The sequence below is a fragment of the Xenopus laevis genome, chromosome 5S (assembly GCF_017654675.1).
Source record: "Xenopus laevis strain J_2021 chromosome 5S, Xenopus_laevis_v10.1, whole genome shotgun sequence".
Classification (NCBI taxonomy): Eukaryota; Metazoa; Chordata; class Amphibia; order Anura; family Pipidae; genus Xenopus; species Xenopus laevis.
Window position 1 is genome coordinate 93,489,231 of NC_054380.1, and position 11,901 is coordinate 93,501,131.

Sequence of the window (11,901 nt, forward strand, 5' to 3'; positions counted from 1 at the left end):
TCAGAGATTAAGCTCAGGATCCTGTCTGTTTGGCCCCATGACCAAGAGCTTGAGAGAATCTAGAACTGGTTAAATATAAGATCCTGACTTCATCAGTAGGAGATATTTTCCTTATTACTGTAATATTGCTGCTTGGCACTAACCAGTCATTGCAGAGGGTCCAGTCCCTATGATCTTGCAGCGAGGGGAGGGAAATCTATACTGAAATGCTACAAAAGCACCATTTATTATGCGTCACTGATTTTCTTAAATTCTGTTGGAAAACAGCAAGTGTACTTGTGTTGGTTATCCACTGGAGGATACTGGGAGCTGAAGTACAGACACAGCTTTTGACCCAAGAATTAGAAATCCTGCCCAGTGCTTGTTGGGTACATGCAGAGCCCCAGATAATCCAGGAAGAAAGCAATATCTATAATCAGAGTTACCTAAACTGTGGCCCTCCTGGTAGTGTATAACTACAACATCCACCAGGATACATAGTTGCTAGGAATTCTAACAGGCTTGTTTATTATTACAGGTGGGTGGGAGCTGATGTTGTGCTTACTCAGATGATATAAACTGAAATTCCAAAGATAACATGAACTACTTAACTCTATGACCAAACTTGCGAAAAGTACTGCCTTCTGTAGGGAGTGTCGTCCACTTGACAGACCGACACTACTGCATTTCTTTTGGTATAACCAGGCCATAAGTCTAAGAAAGCCCAATAACTTGCTGGGTAAACACTGGAAGGATAATTCAAAGAATGCCCCTCACCGCTCTGCCCCTCTATGTAAATGAACTACTGAATATGTAAAATATAGCAGCCTAACTGCAGGATGCACTGGCAACTCTATAGGGTGCACTTATAAACCCACAACTGATATGGGTGAACTTAGGGGGAGTAAAGTGCCAACCCATATAGCATGTAGCTATCAGTCAGGGATACGATGACTGTAACATTAAAGCCTGGGAGAAGTTTAAGGGTCAGGGCTAACACTCAGATTCGGGGAGATTAGTCGCCTGGCGACAATTCTCCTCTACTTCTCCCCGAATTGCCTCCCGCCGGCTAGAATGAAAATGGCCGGCAGTATAGCACTTGGAGAGCTTTGTTTTCCTTGTAAGGCAACTTCAGGTGACTTGGGAAAACGAATCGATCCGAGTGCCATCCCGCTGGTGATTCACATTCTAGCCGGCAGGAGGCAGTTCGGGGAGATTAGTCGCCCCGAAGAAGAGGAGATTTGTCATTATGCGACTAATCTCCCTGAATCTGAGCATGTGCAATGACCATCAATGTGTAAGTTAGTGCTTAGTGTTTATCATTATTTTGTAACAGTTGGTTTATCTTATTTCATCTTATCATCGTTTCTATGTTATTCCAGGCTTAAACATTCAATGCTGTACATAATCTATCAGTTTCCCCAAATGCCCCAGCTCCAAATTGTAGATTTTGCCTCCTTTTCCCGCTTTGTTCCTGACTTTTGATATAGTTGGAACTGATTAGCCTGCAGGTCGGGACATTTACTTTTGTTACAGACCCTGCTAAGCAACAGGACCATCCTCCCTCATTGCTAAAATTTGGGTGGACACAACCTCACAGTAAAACTCTTGTTCCCTTTTCAATGCTGTGCACATTGTGCTTGGTGGAAACACAGGCTCCAGCAGCCGCTTTTGTGGCGACAAAAACATTAAAAACAATAGGGCAATCAAGCAAAATGTGTTAATTTGACATGGGCCACAATGATGGCTCCAAACGTGATCTATGGGCATCTCTGGGGTGTGCATAGCAATACAGATAGAATTAGCCAACCATTTCTGAACCGAGTAGGCTCTTTCCTTAATGGCATGAATTAGATTAGAAATAACTAACAAAGAAATTACTAGAGAGGGAGAAAAGTAGCAAAACAAAAGAACTTAGTTGTCATGGCTGTTCTACGGATGTGCAGCTGGCCTTGTGCTGTTGCATGCGCCCATTCCAACATCAGCTTTTATTATAGAACTAGAAACTCAGATTTAGGGTATCCTTTGCTAACCATTGTACTATCATCAGTTTGGTTGTTGCATACCAGGGGTCATTTTGAACACAAAACCCTTATATGCAATAAATTGCACTAAGTTTGCCCAGTAGCATTAACCCATAGCAACCAACAGGATGTTTGCTTCTAAACAGGTGATCAATAAATTTTACCTATTGATTGGTTGATATAGGTTACTGCTTCTGAGCAAAAATAGTGCCTTTTATTACATTACCCCCCAATTAGTGTATGTGCTGCTTCCTGTCTATACTGTGCATGTCGGCGACCCTAGAAAGCATCGCACTAACAACGCAGCCACATCTTGCCCCCTTATTCCTCCAATGACATTCAAATTTGGATTTTTACAACAATATCCAGTTTTTTTAAAGCTAAAACTCAATATGAGTTTCAAAAACTCAAATTATAGATATTTATTACGTTTTTTTTGTTAGGGCTTGTAAATGCACATTTTTTTCCCCACAATTGTATTCAAATCAAGTTTTTTATTATATTCAGATTTTTTTAGTAAATAAGCAAACATTCATCATGTGAAGGTAGATTAGTTAGATTAGATTAGATGATGTGAAGGTAGATTAGTAAAAAAGTCAGATAAGTAAAAAATCTGAATATAATAAAAAACTTGATTTGAATACAATTGTGAAGAAAAAAATGTGCATTTACAAGCCCTAAAAAAAAACGTAATAAATATCTATAATTTGAGTTTTTGAAACTCATATGAGAAAAAAAAACTTTTAAAATTAAACAAATTGGGAATTTGATGAACAGGCCTATTGGGGTTTTAGGGGGAGCCTGAAAAGTACAATTACTATTGCACTTCTTAAAGTGATACTGACACTAAAAATATTAATCTACATTAAAAGTTACCTATAGCTCATGTTGATCGTTTTTCGCTGATAGTTCTAATTTTGTAAGTAATTGTTACTTGGAGTTCCTAAACTTGACTGTTTTGCCAACCTGACTGCCCCTTTTCAGCCTGTCAGAGTTTCTAATGCTAAAGGACTCCTGCTGCACAAAAATGGCAGCCCCCTCATAAAAAAGGGGATAAGAAAGGTAATGTAAAGGAATCAGGCAGATACTTTTATGGCAAAAGTATAAATAGCATTCAAAGATAATGTTATGATTAGATATTAAAAATTTTTATTTTCTGGCATCAGTGTCTCTTTAAGGCGGCTGAACATAATTTTAAACCCATTATTCATAATTAGAATTTAGGGAGGGTATGGGAATCTTGGAAACATTTGACTTAAAATTTTTATCTTCCACAAGTATCCATATGTATCAGCGTATTTGAAATACACACATACTTCATTGTCAGCATTTTTCAGGTGTTTTACGTATATTCAGCCCCTATTTTTCTCCATTCGGTTTATGAAGCATTGGCTATGATTGGCATCCTCTTGTTATACAAGTGCGAGAAGCATTTCTTAGACAGGAAGGCGGCCTCTTTCAAAGGAAGTTTACAGTTGCCATGGCTCAAAAGATGAGTGTGGGCTTCAGGTCAGTATTGGCAAAGCAAACATTCCAGGCCCATGAGCAGAACATCACTGTTGTTTACTGAGAGTGTTTTAGAAGAAACAAGTCCTACTTCATGGTAACAAAGAAGACAATCACATTATCCACTGACGGTCAACAGTGTTACAGTGCTAAAGATGTTGATTCAATATTTGTGAAGCAGCAGATAGGGCATGCTCCGTTTGTTTACTGACTGGGGTAAATTAGTTGTTACACACATGAGGATCTCTCTGAACTCAATTACAATATTCACACTTTACCTCCCTGTATTGCTGAGATTAACAGGGGCTGTTCCCTTATAAGAGATGTCTTCCATGGAGAATAAATCTCACATACACTAGAATCCTCATTTTATGTTTTTCAGGGGATCAAAACAAAATGGTGCAAAATCCAGGAAATTGTAAAATCAGGGAAATGTATTATGCAGAATACGGTATATAGGTGGGACCACAAAAAACAACTTAAAATCAGGGGTGGGTTTTACTGTAAAATCACTGAGCAACATTATTTGCCATGTCGCTCTCTCGTTTATAAAAATGATAGAAAATAAATCTTTGAGCCAAAACAGAAGTATCCAAAAGGTGCCAATATTGAGACCAGTTTTTGCACTTGAATTTTCCTTAAATGTGTTTTATCCCCTAATAGGACAAAGTACACCACACCTGACGTATAAAAAGGCATGTTCTGTTTCGTAACAACCAAACTGCACAGCCAAACCAGCAATCTACCATTCTTTGGGGGGAATTAACAAAAGTGGAGATAGCCCATTTCTGGAGTAAAAGTGGTGGTAAACTGGAGTAAAAAAACTTTCTCCATTTTCACAAAAAGAAATCAGCCTAAATTCCGACTCAACCGCCACTTTTCATGTTTTAGAGAAAGAAAGACAGTTTACAGACACTTTTATGAATTTGTCTTTCAAAAGACATAAAAATGGCGCAAAAACTACATTTTAAACAACATTTTCTCCTGCCATTTTAAAAATGAAGTAAAGTTTAGAGTAAAGGTGGCCATGCACAGAGAGATCCGCTCGTTTGGCTATGTCGCCAAACGATCGGATCTCTCCCCGATATGCCCACCTTGAGGTGGGCAATATCGGCTGATCCGATCGTGGGCCCTAGGGCCCAACGATTGAATCCTAACGATGGCTAATGGGCGATCGGATTGCGGGACTGCATCAACGAACAGATGCGGCCGCGATCCGACCGGATTTTTATTCCTGTCCGATCTATATCTGGCCAACTTTCGGCCAGATATTGTTCGGGGAAGCCCGTCGGAGGGCCCCATACACGGGCCAATAAGCTGCCGACTGGGTCTGTCGGCAGCTTTTATCGGCCCATTTATGGCCACCTTTAGTCTTCCTCGTGTGTCAGATCAATTCTAATTTAATCGGCTCCGCTTTGGTTTAGCCAATCTTCATTTCACACCTCTTGTAGGTGCCACATTGGTGAATTATTATCATATTAATAAGGATTAGCATTTTATAGTAAGGGATCAAATTTGTGTCTAACCCTATAAGTGTAAAAGCCTCATTAGTGTATGTGCTGCTTCCTGTCCATACTGTGCATCTCGGGACCCTAGAAAGCATCGTACTAACAAGGCAAGCCAGATCTTGCCCCTTTATTCCTCCAATGACAAATTTGGGTTTTTACAACAATATCCAGTTTTTTTAAAGCTAAAACTCAATACGAGTTTCAAAAACTCAAATTATAGATATTTATTTTTTAGAGCTTGTAAATGCACAATTTTTTCCCACTATTGTATTCAAATGAAGTTTTTTTTATTATATTCAGATTTTTTAATAAATAAGCATTCAACATATGACTTCATTTTAATTAGAAAAAAAGAAACTTTTAAAATTAAACCAATTGTGATTTACAGACAATTTTATGAATTTGCTTTTCAAAATAATTTAATCTGCTCTTCTTTGGTTCAGCCAATCTTCATTTCACACCTCTTGTAGATGCCCCATTGGTGAATTATTATCATATTAATAGGGATTAGCATTTTATAGTCAAAACTCAAATTTGTGTCTAACCCTATAGGTGTAAAAGCCTCATTAACAAAACAAATAAAACACTATTTTATACAATTTTATATGCATTATTGCATTGTTTTACTAGTTTTAGTTTAATGAATGAGGCAATATTAGCAATTTGAGTGAATATATTAGGAAAAGTAAAGCCTCCCAGCCATTTTTTTTAGTTTTAGCAGCAATTAGACACTTGACCTAAGACAATAATACATATTTCTGATATAAATCCCTATATTATGCAAAATAGCATTTCTTGTATTTAGATCCTTATATCTTGTTACAGAAGTGGAATTACACAAACGTTTAGGCAGATTTATAAGGCCTGAAAAAAATTATGTATAATTTTCTTAGGTTAAATAAACCCCCTCCCCCAAACAAATCCAATTTGATGGCTGACTTTGAAGGGCTAAAGACAAATTCAGAAAAAAATGTCGAGCAAAAGGCAATATCTGAAAACTATCTGTTTAAAAGGAGATTTCACAAAAGTGGAGATAGAGGTTTTTATAAATTTGGTGGCAAATCTGACACTTTTTATTTTGTCTCAAAATCACCACTTTTGTGAATTCCCCCCTTTGTGTTTAAGGAGAATGATCATGTACACTGCATACAATTTGGCTGGAACAAGTGAATCTCCTGGAGTGGCCCCAGCCTTTATATCTTTCACATGCACAAGTTGGGGAGCATGGGGGCAAGAAAGGTGCTGAGGAATCTTGTGCTTGTAATTGTGACAGACATTAGACATCCATGCAGATCCGAAACATGTTGTGATCCGAATACAATTTATTGCAGCAGAGTCTGTTTACTGTGTGCTCCATCCTACACTATTTTGAATGATTACATGTTGGTCTACTGGTGTGGCCCGATTGGAAAGTGAGCACTTTACACAGATGGAAGCGTTGGACTAAATCCATTGTATTATCCAGCACTGTACTTTGCACATAGAAGTCCAAGGCTGCACTAGTGACAATCAAAAATAAGCTTTTTTTGTTTTCAGTTAGTACACAAACATACAGTTGTGTTCAGAATAATAGCAGTGTGTTTACAAAACTGAATGAAGCTCAAAATCCTTATAATGGCTTTTATTTCCATACACACAAATGCCTTGGTAACACTGCACATTCTATTCCAAATCAAAACATGAATAAAATTGTATCAAAGTTGTGTTATTTTATTTACAGAAAGTGAAAAAAAGGAAATATTAGGCTGTTCAAAATAATAGCAGTGTCTGTATTCTTCTTTACAAACTCAAACATTCACTGTATAAACTGAAACATGTTTCAAGATGTTGCTTTCCTTTGAATCACTGAACTAATATTTAGTTGTATAATCAGTGTTTCTGGGAACTGCTGCACATCTGTGTTGTATGGAGTCCACCAACTTCTGGCACCTGTTACATTCCACAATTCTTCTGCATTCCTTGGTTTTGCTTCAGAAACAGCATTTTTGATGTCACCCCTCAAATTTTCTGTTGGATTAAGGTCATAATGTTGTTGGTCTGGAACCAAGATGTTGCTCATTTACTGGTGTGTTTGGGGTCGTTTTCTTGTTGAAACTCCCATTTCAAGGGCATTTCCTCTTCCGCATAAGGCAACGTGACCTCTTTAAGTATTTTAATGTATTGAATCTGATCCATGATCCCTGTGATAAGTAGGCCCAACACCATAGTGTGAGAAACATCCCCATATCAGGATGCTTGTGCCACCATGTTTCACTGTCTTCACACTGTACTGTGTCTTGAATTCACAAAACTTGTTTTTCCTTTTTTTAAATATTTAAAAATATGCACAGGACCAGGGGGAAAAAACAATGCAGCGGCACCATTTTACGCACCTTGTGCAGGTGTCCCTAATGCAAATTTAAGACTTGTGCCTGCACTGTAACAGTAAAGCACAGTGGCTTATGGTTAGCAATTCTGCCTTGAGGTACTGGATCCTGCATTTGCTCCTGGCTCAGGTACTATCTGCAAGGAGATGGTATGTTCACCCTGACCCTGTATCTGCATGGCTTTCTATCCATACGCCATAAACATATAGGCTCCTGATAAAAACTGACCCTACTGTGTGTAAATATGATAAGGACCTTTGATTGTAAGCTCCACTGGGGCAGGGACTGATGTGAATTACCTATAGTCTTTAATGCTCTGCGGAAATGTGTCGGCGCTGTATGGATAATAAATATAATCCAACATTTTTATTCTACTGCACACAAGCAAGGCTGTCTGAAAACAGTCACTTGGGAAAATGACAACACCTAAGTGTTCTGGGTTTTTCTGCAACCACAGCATTATCATGCAATAGTCACGTGTGTATTCCATAAGTACAATCATTTCTATTAGCTGCAAGAATTCCTGGCTTTTCCTAAACCCACGAGTGCCATTCTCCTTAGTATGACATTGCACATGAAAACTGCAGCTTTATTCTTGCTTAGTTTTTTTGTATAATCCAATACAATTTCACACTTTTCATTTCGGAAAAAAAAAAAGCAATGCTACTTACTTGTCACTTCTGTAAAAAAAAACATCTCTATTTTGTTTTTTTTAGGGACTATTAATGGGCAATGGACAATTCACATCTGTCACAAAACTAGATTATTTGGGTTTAAGAGATTAAGTGAAAAGGAATTGGGACACTAAATTACCTTTTCTTTACATTGAAGAGATGTCACACGACCTAACTTTCTCAAGTCCAGTTTACCCCTCAAATAAAAAAAAGCCAGTCCTGCCTGAGCTCTCAACAAGTGGCACGCAGCGGCATTCTTTTGTATGAGAAAGTCCCTGCCTTTTTGTTGCTGCATTTTTATCCTGGCAACCAATGGCTTTTATTTAGTGTTTGCCAAAGGGATAAACCGTTAGGCCTTAGGTGTCACCTGCTGATCCTCATGAGTCATGAATATTCCCTTAATCCTTCTATTTAGTATCCCAGAAACCTTTTCATCTCTTTTCAAGAGAGACTCTGGTACTTGGCGGCATCTTATCTGATCCTGGATGTTCCAGAGTTGTCTTCTATTTCCAAGCAAAATGTAGTGTTTCTCCTACACTTGAGCGTTGGTAATGTTTCTATATCCATTTACGACTGGTCAGATGGGTACAAGGAGCAAATCAAACCCTAAGGCAATCAGATTAATATATACTGAATATATATAATAGGTTGCTGTTAGGAAGCTTTAGTGAGCTATACGATTGTTGTTGTTTTCTTTCCGTTTCGGCATCTTTGCACACCATTGGTATAGTTTGTTTTTCGATAATGATTTAACTGTGTTTCCAAATATGACTCACATCCCATACAATTAAAATTCATCCAGACGAATAATACAACTGAAAACAAGAACAGTTTAAAAAATCCCTCCAAAATGTTTTGTTTGCCTGTTACAAGCTGGGAGACAAATGGTACAGGAATTAGTAGAGAAAGGAATGACGCCCACTGGCCCCACTGAATTCATTTACCTACATCAGAGGGTATTCAGGGGCAATGAACAAGTCACGTTACAAAGCAGAATGAAGCTTTGGGGTCAGTCACTACATTGCAGAATGTGACAAGACATTACCAGGCTTCGGCTTCTTTGTGTCCTGCTCATAATAGGGAAACACAAACTGAGCAGCTTTGGAATCAGTAGCTTCGGGATGAGACAGGCCAAACTCTTTGCAAATGCTAATGGCATTGTCATCTACTGTCAGGACATTGCCCAAAAAAGAATGTTGTCTTTCACATGAACCAAAGCTCAGACTCCTCAATGGCTGGATTTGATGTGGGATTCCCAACGCAGATTAGATATTACAGCACTGCCTCTGAGTTACACTCAACGGAACACAATGGTTTGTCCTCAAAAACTAGATTGGTCCTTTGGCTCAGAAAATATAGTTTAGGGCCTGCAGGATAGAACAAAGTATTGTTTTTCAGAACCAATGTTGATAAATGGGCCAGAATAAGAAAAGCTAAGTGGCAGGGGGAGAGTTGCCAAAGGCTGCGGCAAACAAGGAAAGCTATAAAAAAAATCAGTGTAAAAAATGTCATATTTGGGCAAACGACTGCCAATGAGTTAACCCTAAACATTCTAATGCAAATATATTCATATTTAGACATACAGTTGTGTTAAGAATAATAGCAGTCCGACATCACTAACATGATCAACCACTGCTTTTGGTACAAATTCTATTTCTACATGGCAAATAATTTACTAGTAGGTGTAATAGAAAACCAACAGACCCTACAGTCATGTTGCTGCTACTGATTCTGTGTAATGGAATCATTGAGGCTTGTTCCAAATAATATCAGTGTGGAGTTCAATTAGTGAGGTCATTCATTCTGTGAAAAAACAAGTGTCAATTATGGCCCTTATTTAAGGAAGGAAGGCAGCAAATTGGAGAGGGGAAAATATATAAAGCAGCGCAGAAAAAGGCTGCTCAGATGAAATGATTTAAAATGGCAACCAAAACCAAAGACGTGGAAGAAAATGGAAAACTACCATTCGAATGGATAGAGGAATAGCCAAAATGGCAAAGACTCAGCCAATGATCAGCTTCAGGAAGAACAAAGAACGTCTAAAGTTACCTGTGATACTGTTAAAATTAGAAGTTGCCTATGTGAAGCCAATTTATCGGCAAGAAGCCCCCGCAAAGTCCCATTGTTGTAAAAAAAAAAAAAAAAAAAAGGTGCAGAAGAGGTTACAATTTGCAAACAAACTCATTGACTACCTAAAGAGAAATGTTGTACTATGGTGTTGGGTCTATTTATCACATACCAGGGATCAGGGATCAGTTTCAATACATGAAAATACTTGGAGGTCGTGTTGCCTTATGCTGAAGAGGAATTGCCCTTGAAATGGGAGTTTCAACAAGACAATGACCCCAAACACACCAGTAAATGAGCAACATCTTGGTTCCAGACCAACAAAATTGAAGTTATGGCGTGGCCAGCGCAATCCCCAGACCTTAATCCAATAGAAAACTTGTGGGGTGACATAAAAAATGTGGTTTCTGAGGCAAAACCAAGAAATGCAGAAGAATTGCGGAATGTAAATCTTTCCAATGCATTTGCGTGTATGGAAATAAAAGCTACTATAAGGATTTTGAGCTTTATTCACTGCTATTATTCTGAATACAACTGTAGCCATGAGAGTACTTGTTTGGCTGATAAATGCATTGGCCAAAGGTTGTTTAGGTGCCACCAATGATTCCTAAAATCTTAGATTCTTTTATTCATGACACCTTTTTAAAAGAATGAATTTTGTAAGCACATCATATATTGAGGCAATATGGAGTCTGGTGCTTCAGTTGTTTATTCATTCTCTCTTAGCGTATGGCGTATAATGAATTTTAAGTGAATCAACTCAGATGCAGTTAAACTCCAGACTTTCAGCTTTAATTCAGTGGGTTGAACAAAAAAAAATGCAAATTTTTTGCATAAAAATGTGAAGAACTACAGCCTTTTTTTTTTTTAACACAATCACTTCATTTCAGGGGTTCAAAAGTAATTGGACCATTGACTCAAAGGCTATTTCATGGGCAGGTGTAACAAGCCATCCTTAAAGGAGAATTCAACCATTTTACAAAAAGACCTGTACCCCCCACCCCACGTAGACCCCCTCCCTCTTCCCCCAGGCTAACTGCCCCCCCAGGGAAATGCCCCGTACTTTATACTTACCAATTGGAGTTCGACGCAGCCATCTTCTGTGTCTCTGCGTGGAACTCCGATGCCAGTATAAAGTATGAGGCATTTCCCCAGGGGGGGCAATTAGGCTGGGGGAGGAGGGAGGGGGGTCTACGTGGGGTATCGTTCTTTTTGTAAAAGGGTTGAATTCTCCTTTAAGTGTTTCACCTACATGGAGAGCTCCTTTGACCGCATTTTGTCTGAGAAAAGAAGACATCCTGAGAAAGAAATCGCTGGTAAACTCAGAAACGCAAAAAGACCTGGACGCCCACGGAAGACAACAGTGGTGGATGATCGCAGAATCATTTCCATGGTGAAGAAAAACCCCTTCACAACAGCCAAACAAGTGAACAACACTCTCCATGTGGTAGGCGTATCTATATCCAAGTCTACCATAAAGAGAAGACTGCGTGAAAGTAAATACAGAGGGTGCACTGCAAGGTACAAGCCACTCATAAGCATCAAGAATAGAAAGGCTAGATTGGACTTTGCTAAAAAAACATCTCAAAATGCCAGCACAGTTCTGGAAAAAAGTTCTTTGGACAGATGAAACCAAGATCAACCTCTACCAGAATGATGTCAAGAAAAAAGGTATGGAGAAGGCGTGGAACAGCTCATGATCCAAAGCATACCACATCATCTATAAAACATGGTGGAGGCAGTGTGATGGCTTGGGTGTGCATGCCTGCCAGTGGCA